This window comes from Crocodylus siamensis, chromosome 3 (assembly GCF_052110815.1).
Source record: "Crocodylus siamensis isolate JL-2025a chromosome 3, ASM5211081v1, whole genome shotgun sequence".
NCBI lineage: Eukaryota > Metazoa > Chordata > Crocodylia > Crocodylidae > Crocodylus > Crocodylus siamensis.
The window spans coordinates 223,528,963-223,538,913 of NC_143397.1; the positions used below are offsets into that span (position 1 = coordinate 223,528,963).

At 40.5% G+C, this 9,951-nt stretch overlaps 1 protein-coding gene across 2 annotated transcripts in view; it reads right to left on the reverse strand.

The window, feature by feature from the left end:
* The window catches only part of NCALD (neurocalcin delta), a 79,702-nt gene extending 70,333 nt beyond the window's left edge, over positions 1–9,369 (reverse strand). The window contains exon 1 of one of the 2 annotated variants that reach the window (XM_090040451.1): positions 9,238–9,369. The gene's annotated coding sequence lies outside the window, so the exon portion shown is untranslated. Of the gene's footprint in view, positions 1–8,287; positions 8,427–9,237 lie in introns of those variants that run through there. The other variant, XM_090040450.1, reaches the window with a different exon arrangement.
* Positions 9,370–9,951: the final 582 nt, after the last annotated feature.

Sequence of the window (9,951 nt, forward strand, 5' to 3'; positions counted from 1 at the left end):
CCACTAAAGTCCTGTAAACTCAATTACTATGTCAGCCAGGTGGGCCAAATTCTGTTCATCTGTCCAGAAAGTCTGCATGCACATAGTGATAGGCATCCTAGAAGCCCAGGGCACAATGACTTATTGGTCACCACACAGACTGAGCTCTTGGACATCCCTTTATTTTCCTTTTTAAAGCAAAATGTGTCGATAACTTTGAAGATTTTTTCTAGATTTTCTCTCCCAAGGAAAATTTCAAACTTTTTATTGTGAAGCAAGACATTTATTCTTTTCAGAATGTTGAGGAAGAGAACTTCCAACTTTTGACCAGCTCCATTTGCAGTGCTAAGGCCTCTACTTACTCTGCCATGAGGACCTTCCAACAGACAAAGCAAAAGCATTAAGGGTTTTTTGCATAGCTATTCACTACTCAAGAGTTCTTGCAAAACTGAACAACTCTATCAAGATGGTAAAATGAAATGCAGTGTAATTGTAAAGGATCTATGTTAGGGTTTAGCACAAAAAGCCATCCACAGCTAGCACAGTAAAATGGCAACTTCCTATAACAGGTTTAGATATTTAGCATTTAAGTGAGATTGTGAGAATTAAAAGTTCTCCATTCTTTGTAAGATCAGGCCCTTTATGATGACATTCAATGACCAAAGACAGTGTATTCTATTCTAATTCTATTCTAAGCCGGTCATAATTTTTCACTCTTTATGCACTACAGGCTACACACTCACTTAACATATTTCCATGGCCCCTTAAATGTGAATTATCTAAGCAAGGTCAGTAATGGGTTTATATACAAATTCACAGACAAAATAAACAGCTGCGAATACAATACTTGACAGACTTATCCAGAAGACAGCAGACATCTCTGCTGAAATATAATTGCTTTAATTGGACCTGTGCTTGTTAAAATGGCTAAGTTAAGAGGACTCTGCAATCATGCTGCCACTCTACACAAAAGAATAATACTGTGATAAGAAGCACAAATGAGCTGTAGAAATAATCAACAGTCTTGCATTCATTTCCCCAACCAGTTGGATTTGGCGATTAGGAATATTTGTACAGCATAAGAATAAGTAGAATCTTTTATTTGGAATGAAAGATTCTTGAGGTTGAATTGCATCGTAGCTGAAATCACTGCAAGTGTCTAGTTAGAGACTCACATGAGAGGTGCCCGCTATGTTTCTGTAAGCTTGGAAGGGACATAAATGATGGCCAAGTTTAATAGGAACAATTGTATGAATCTACTGCATTCAGTGAATGAAGGAAACCTACCAAGAAAGAATCTAGCTGGGATTTATTTTTTTTTTTAATATTTCTGCTTTAACTTTTCTTGTTTGGAAAATAAGAGCAAGACCCTACCTTATCCAATATGCTTGTCTAATAAAACCCAATTAGGGACACTTAGTCTTGGACTCTTTTCAAAACCCTCACTTTCTTATAAGTTGAGAACAAGTTTGAAGCTCTAAGACAGTGGTCTCCAAACTTTTTTGATTGTGCACCCCCAATATATGTATTTATTTATAAATTATATACATGTACGATTCAGTGTAACACTGTGCAAAGTTTGGAGACCAGTATACACTGTACTACTGTACCTCCGCGTTGTGGAACCCCCACTCTTGCTTCAGGATACCTCACATACCGTACGTGACATGTGACCGTCTGACATACGGACCGAGTGAGGGCGCCAGTGTCAATCCGTATATTAAATATCAGTAAAGCTTAATTTCTTTCTTATTTTTTTTTTAGATAAAAAATAAATATAAATAGAAGTTATAATATTTTCTTCCCGCACCCCAATGGATCGTCTTGTGCACCCCCTCGGGTGCATGCACCCCGTTTTGGAGACCACTGCTCTAAGAGACAAAATCTTGATTCTTCAGAAGCACCTGTTGGCATTAACATGTTAAAGGTCAAGTAGTGAGTATTTTTTCAGTCCTGGTGTAGAGCAGGCAAACTACACACTTGTATTTCTATTTTTCATAGCTTCCAAAGGAAAAGAAACATTCTTTTTAGCCATCTTTGAGGACAACAAAAATTAGCTATCAGGACCCTGACCACTGAGCCACAACATGGAAAGGACCCTGTTACTTCATCCAACAGGCTCTAGTGTCTTTTTTCAGGATTTTACATGGAGTGACATGTCTCCTGGGACAGAATTGGATCACAATAAAGAGTAAGTGGTTGGAGCTGATCCCTTCTAAATATGCTCTGGAGGACAAGAGGAGTAACTCAGCAGAGACTAGGGGATAAAGCTTTTCCATAAGTGGCCCAAAATGCCACACATGTTAAGAGTTAGACATGAAAGTGCAAGTGGAGTCACATATGGAATTAAAGTTAGACATGCAAGTGTTACTCACCCACCTAAAGGTGACTGAAGTCATCATAGATGATATCTTCAAGTTACGCGGGCTTGGATCTTCAAAGGTATACAAGCATTTAATCCCACTGAAATCAAAGGGAACTAGGCACCTAATTATCTGAGGACACTGGCTTCAGTAGCCTAACTTTTGCTGAGTATTATTTAGATACTCTGGAAAATGTTCCACAGTGTAAATGTTATATTTAAAAATGTGCTTCATTAAAGAAACTCAACAGCAGTTATTGACACTGAAAAGCAGATACTCTGTAGGCATAACAACTCTGGCAGAGCATTATCACAGTGTGCATCTGGCTGCATGCATACACAAAGTGAGCTCCTCCTGGGCTGGAGCACTGACTGCTGCTTCTATTCAGAGCCAAATGAGTGGGTCTGTGAACTCTCCCCTTTGCCAGTCTATGAAGGTACTAGCCCCTTTTCTGTCCAATCTGCATACATTAACAGTGCCTCTGCGCAAAAGGAGTGCCAAAGGGGGCTAAAAATGTTTGTCTGCAAAGGCTGTAAAAAAAAAAAAAAGCTGCCTGTAAAAAAATAAGAAATTGTGAGATTGATTGAGGCAGGATGGAAACATTGATGGACAAATAGAGCAGAGCAGTGCCACTTCGTGTCTGAGTATAAGGGCAGCTCATCACCCGCAGGGAGCACTGTCAGGAGTGGGTAGCCCATGGGATCCTCCATAGGCTTCTTCTCTACCCCCAGCCACATGCTACCACTGTGTCCTGGCCACTGCCTGTCTGTGAAGGCTGCTCACCTGCAAGGCTGCCCAGAGTCCAGTAGTCCAGCCAGGTGAGACTGGGAGGGGGACAGTGCGGCCAGGATGGAGCTGCAGGGCTAGAAGGAAGGAGAGGTGGGGGCGGGTGGGGGGATCCTTGGAAGGATGGGGGAGGAGGGGTAAGGCTGGGGGTGGGCTGAGGTGGAGGCAGCACAGTGCAGTTGGAGGTACCAAGGTGTGGGGGTGAGTAGGGACTCCTGGGATGGGGCAGGATGGTACAAAACCTTTGCTGCAATCAAGTAAGACTTTATTCTCAGTGGAGGGATCAAGCCAGATTTAGAAAGCTGGCCTGCTGTTCCGAACCCTACTCCGCCTCCATTTTCATAGCTTCTCCATGAGCAGCACAGGAAATCCCCAAGAAGCACAGCTGTGTGGTATATGCAGGGAAATCTGAACAGTGAATGTGCTTCCAGCACCTGCAGCCCTCCTGCTATGGAATAAGGCTGTATTCATCATGCTCTGTGCATCAGGCTGCCTGCCATCCACTGACCTGATCGGCATGCTTTGCCCCTTGTGGCATAGTCAGCATTTACAATAAATTTAGAATAGATTTATCACCATGAAACTGGATCCAAAGATCCTTCAAAACTTTTCATCTCTCTCAGATACCAATTTTCATTTCCCATTAACACCACGAAAAAAAGAATGTGTTTCTTAACAACAGTAAAAGTTTAAACAATTTTAAATCAATGAAAGCCATGCAATCCCAGCCTTACACACTGTTGGTAATATTTACTGTCAAATTCATGGGAGCAAAGAACTACAGAGTTAAGCCCAGAAGATCATCCTTTTCTCATTTCACTGCAACTATATATTTCTGGGGATTCCAGGCATCGGGTCAGTTCATGGCTTTGAGACTGGGGCTGATTAAAAATGTTTCAGTCCAAGCTTCCTGGGTTTCTCAGGAGCAAGTACGATTCTTAACATGGTCTCAATGTCATTTTGTGGTTGCAAACAATTTGGTAAGTAACAGCAGCATCAGCTTAAATTCCTGTGAAACAGGGCCTGATACTTTAGCTTTAGCTTTAAATGATCCAAAAACTGAAGTCCAGCAGAAAGTCCAGAGTGTTAAGACCACAGAAGTGAAGCGAACTCTACAACTCCACGTTCATATTTTCCAATTCTAGGATTTCAACATCAGCTAAAGTTTTAATGAGAGCAGCTTCTTAGTGAGCTCCCTCTGGGAAATACTGCTTCCAATGATTTCTGAACTGCAGTTTCTAATTATATTTTCATCCCGTAATGCCGACTGAAATGCAAATTTGATGACAGAACAATTCCACCCATGTAAAATAATTACAAAATTACTGTTTCTCATACCTCAGCTCTTATCCCCTGCTATTTAAGAAGATAAATTTAACAGCAGTATGAGAACAGCCAAAACGCATTCTGTTTCTTTAACTGTTATCTGACTATAACTCTCTGCACAGATTTCAGGTCGCTGAAGAAGGTCCCTTTAAAATGTGAATATAAAACCATTCCAGAATTTGATTTGTGTACTTGGGCTTGGGACAAACCATGGGGCAAGCACGCACTTTCCCGCCACAATATCATACGCATGGCATCTGTGTTGAGGTAAAAAAGCAACTGTTCATTGAAATGCCAGTTCTGCACTGCTGCTCTCCTGTCACTTAAAACAATTATTGCTAGTGTGGTTTCAAGCCATTACTATCACAATTTAACAATTTCTAACATGGGTGAAAACAACTTCTGCAAATGTAGTTTAAGGTTCTGATACCCGACTTTGCTCTCCCAGTTCCCTGTGCAGTGCAGTGCAGAGGAATTTTGGTGCCCGGGGCAGAGTTGCCTGAGAGATGCCAAGCACCAGAGAGGCGAGTGAGGAAGGAAGGAGCCCCTAGCACTAGAGAGTCTTAGGATGCATGTTGTTGCTGCCATGGTGTGGACTCCCTAGGGGCCGGCTGTTCTGCCATCCCCTCTAAATAAGCAGCCAGGGCTGGCATCCCATGTGCCCACCCCTAAATCAGTGCCACTGCTGGTACCATGCAGAGACAGCTATGCCAGCTCTGAGCAAGCTAGCTCTGGTCCCAGAAGCAGTATAAATTAGAGGTTTGCAACCTAATGCCTGTGGGCTGGTTCTGACCCACAGTATAATTTTATCCAGCCCATGAAGCCCAAATATTGGTAGCATTTTTATGGCGGGGGGCTTCTGTGGTGACAGTGCAGATTTATTAATCCCCACATCCAGCGACAGCCGCTGCGTCAGAAGTGCCAGCCCACCATAGACCAAGCAGTGACACTTCAGCCCACTGTGCCTAAGGGTTGCTAACCCCTGCTATTGATGCATTACTGTAAAACTCCTCCTGTGCTACTATGATATGATTCTCATTTGGTGTAATCAGACTGCTGCACTAACACAACTATACTGCTTCTGGTACCTCCGCACAGCACTGCGCTGGGACATAGCCTGTGCCATAACGCAGAATACAATGGAGTTATAGCTCTGTAACATAGTGTAACTGAGTGGAGGATCCAGCCTTTAAAATGTTAAAAGAATTGCCTATCTTGAAAGACTTACAGATTAGCATAAGAGCCAGATACAGTCTAATGAAGAGCTGAATGTTTAATTATTTATATGTGAATGTATCAAGCATTCCAGTGGGTTTTTAAACATTTTACTGCTGAAATCCAGTTTAAGGGGTAGTGATACATAGAGATTTAGATACCTTTTTAGCTAAGGTGTCCCCTAAGGTGAAATTCTCTGATTCTATGGTAATTGCTAATCAGTTCATTCATTTTCATGGATAAAGAGACAAGGCTGTGTGAAGGGATAGTCTCCTCCTGATGCACATATGAGTATTTGACTCGTGTAACTCGTATTAAGGCTAATAAGAGATACACGTGCCAGTCTCCGTGCAGCTGGATAAGGCTGTAATGTCACTAGAAGTGAATGCAATGCAGTTTTCTTTCGCTTTACATCAGACCTCTGGGTTTCAAATGCAACCAAGTGTATACTCTAATGTCAAAGTCTCTACAAATATAGCATGGAGCAAAGTATGAGAAGGTGAACCCTATATCCTGTTTGCTTCACAGCTCACTCGCCCTTGGATGCTGGGTAGGAGAGGAGGTAACATCAGGTTATGGCACAAAAAAGGAGAGGAGCTGAATTATCTCATGAACTTCACTAGCACAGAAGATAAAATCCAAGTAGTAGTAAAAAAATATTTGATAACAGAAAGGGTCAACTAGACTTTTAAAATAAAGCACGATGGCCTTGTGAGCAGTGCACAGTGGAGTGATCTTTTCTACTAGCTACTTCCCTCCCTTCAGCTAAAAAGCCAACCTGTGCACTTTCACAGTTCCTGTATTCTGAATTCAGGGTTGGTCTGTCAAACAGTCAACTTCCTCCCTGTTTGTTTCTTAGCCTCAGATAAAAAAAGCAGAGCACCTCCAGCAAGTCCTATAAGGTTCACACGGGAGTGGGGTTGAATGCCCTCCAGTTGCACCAAAGTCAATGAGAGATTACCATTCATCACATCACCAGGTAGAGAAGACTAAACTTTCATTAGAGATTTTAAATTATCATGGAGTTTATAAAAGGATATTAACTATAATGGTATTTTACAGTTGCTGCATATTGTTAATCTTCATTAAATTCATTTAGACAAAGTGCATTCAGCGTGAGTCATAGTGATGTTCCACTATTACGAGAAACATTTAAAACATCAAGTTTCAAATTATAAGTCTTAAAATATTTGAGATTTTTTGCACAAGTTTTAACCTTCCTGGTCTACATTAAACAGCATCAATTATAAAAGCTTTAAGGTTCTAGGTGCATTAATTTCTGTTCTTATTTTAAGCATGCTGAATTTAGTCAACTCTAGATTATTAGCAACATTTCTCATTGCAGAGGTACTTTCAGTTTTAAATCACATTACACAGATTTACATCTCCTTTGACATATCTGTTTTTTCTTTTATATTGTATTGTTCTACATTTGTTTGCAGCTCCTTAACAATTTCAGCATGGGGGCTGCTTTAAAATACAATCTTCATCAGTAAACCCTTTAACCTTTGTTAAATGAACAGGAAATAATGAGATATAATAGAATTGGTTAATATTTTTTTCAGGAAAGAATATACATGATGCTTCATCAGTCATTTTTTTAAATGAATATATAGGTTCACACATACACAGGCGAACTCAAAGGTATAAAACTTTAAACACTTGCATTCTGCACTTAGTAACAACTGCCTTTCTAGTTTTATAACATTAAAAACCAAACTTCTTCAGAAGAAAAAAAATCATCAACATACTATTTTACTTTTCAATTATTTGGATTATTTAAGATGAGGGGTTTTTTTAGCTAATCTTTCCCCACATAAAAGAAAAGCTCTATGTGTGTGTGTGCACGGGAGAGAGAGACAAGAGACAGAGACAGAGAGAGACAGAGCAGAGGGGCAAGAGCATACATTACAACAGTCTGTCTATCTTGGCATATTTGGGATTTTTTTTTTCAGGAAGCTGTTGACCTTTTCCTTTGTAAACAGAATACAGTCAGTCTACCACATACTCCAAGACAGCAATAGAAGACTTAACATAGTAGGCTTGCAGTGTGGATTGGAGCGTGCATGAACAAAGCTGATTTAAAGGAGAACTCAAACTTTTGGAGTTTGGCATCATGATGTTTCTATCAGTCTCGGTCAAAGTGTCTATTAATTAAGCATAATGCAAATGAAAGAAAAAGTTAAATGATGTTCAGATTACTATGATCAGGATGATTTTTTTTAAAAGTTCCAGCAAAAGTGCAAGGCTATAATGAAGTCTAAAACACAATTCCTGAAGAGTTTCCTAAAGAAATTACTTGATTTTTCCCCCAACAGGAAATATTTTCCTAATGTTGTTCTATTTATATTCCAACATAGTAGTTCAAAGTGTCAAGAACCAACTATTACATTTTATTCCCCCCTCATGGACCATTAATCCAAATTTAACTTTGCTTTGCAGACTGCACACAGAAATAGTAGCTGGAAGCTGCTTTGCATTTGTCTAATAGTACCGTAGCTGTTCATCAAGGCAAACTTGCAGGCAAACCAAACGTGAGAAATAGTAAACCACAATAGGCTTTCCCCCCTTTTTTAAAAGAAGAAATACCTGATCAGAGCATAAAGCAAACCAGTTACCTCACACTGCAGAAATGCAAGTTTTTAATAGTCCATGCTCTGGCAACCTCTGAGAAGCAGCAGCAGCAACAGGGATAAATCCAGCATCCACCAGATTCTCACAAGCCTTTGGCTGTGTGGACTAAACCACAGACTCTGCCTCCAGCTGACGTCAAAGTCACTGTCACATGGCCAGATGAAAGCCAAAAGAGCATTGGTTGTCGTAGCAACCACAGCACTACTCTGAAATTATTTCAATAGGTCATCTGTAATACTGTGTGCATATTTGAACCATCGTGGGCTCCTTGACAACCCAAACACCACAAACTCATTTAAGTTAGATATCACAACGAGCTTGTACCATCTTTTCTTCGTGGCTTTTTTAATCATGTCCCTTTAAGAAAATGCACTTCCTTGTAAACCTCCTCCTAAAACACCCTTCTGATGCCCATCGTCACCCAAGTGAAAATGCATCTCACAAAAAACCAGGCTCTTTTCTGTGGACATGGAGACACCTCCAGGATTGGTTTTGACCAAATACTTTACACATGGTAAAACTTGGTAATGCCCAGATGAGGGACTGCAGCTACTGATCAAAATCAACCTCTTTAAAAAGTACATAGTACTGAACTTTAATGTAGAGCCACAAGAAATTATCCATGAGTGTCAGCATATCTGTCTGGAGTTGCCTAGTGAAGTACAGCTCCTTAAAACACATAAGTGCAAAATAATACCAGTACCAAGGCAAACTATGTTCAGCAGTGCGGCTAACCAACATTGTGCAAGTCTGAATGAGAACAGCTGTAGGACCCCAGCTGTGATCACCACCTACTTCTGAATGACTTGGAGATTAGACCCTCCCCTTTCTATCCTCCTCCTATTCTATGTACATTGTTTAGAGAAATGAAACAAGATCTTTTGCTTGCTGCTCTGGGTAGCAATGTCACAGGGAGGAAAAAAAATGTACTCACCTTCCAGAGCCTTATCCCAAAGTGAGACACAAGGCTCAAGCTTCCGATTTTCTCTTAATCTTAGAGCAGCTAAAATCAGCCCTTTTGCTCAAATTACCATTTGCTTTCTGCCTATACATTGCCACAAGAGACCTCTAGCTGCTGCAAAAGGGGGCAGGACAAGAAAGAGATTGAATTCCACCTGTGGAAAACCAGCAAGGAAAAGCAAGGACTTACAAGGAGAGTACAATGAATGAGAATACATAAAACAATATGATGCAGGGGCATATTAGAAACAGGCTAGAATATAAAGCAGAGTGATCAGAACAAATCAAACTGGAAAACTCTGAGATGAAGATAGTTGTGGCCACTTCACTTTATGAAAAACATCACAGTGATAAACAAAAGACCCACAAAAAGGAAAACAGAGTGGTGAGGAAAGGGTTATAGTCACATTTGAGGAAACACTGCAAAAAGTATAAAATAGGAAAGCACAGAGCTAAAAGGCTAAGGACTGCACTAGAGGACTTAGGAAGGAACTCTTGAAAATGGGAGTTTCCACCCTATGTTATAGCACATAAACAATGAGACTCCTGATGAAATTAAAGGATGATGTTATTTAGAGCAAAAATAATGTTATTTTATGCAGCGCATAATCAACACATGGATCTTCCCTCTGGAATAGGTTACCAACCATTTGAATGCCCTGGTTAAATTGAGGATGCACAGAAAGGA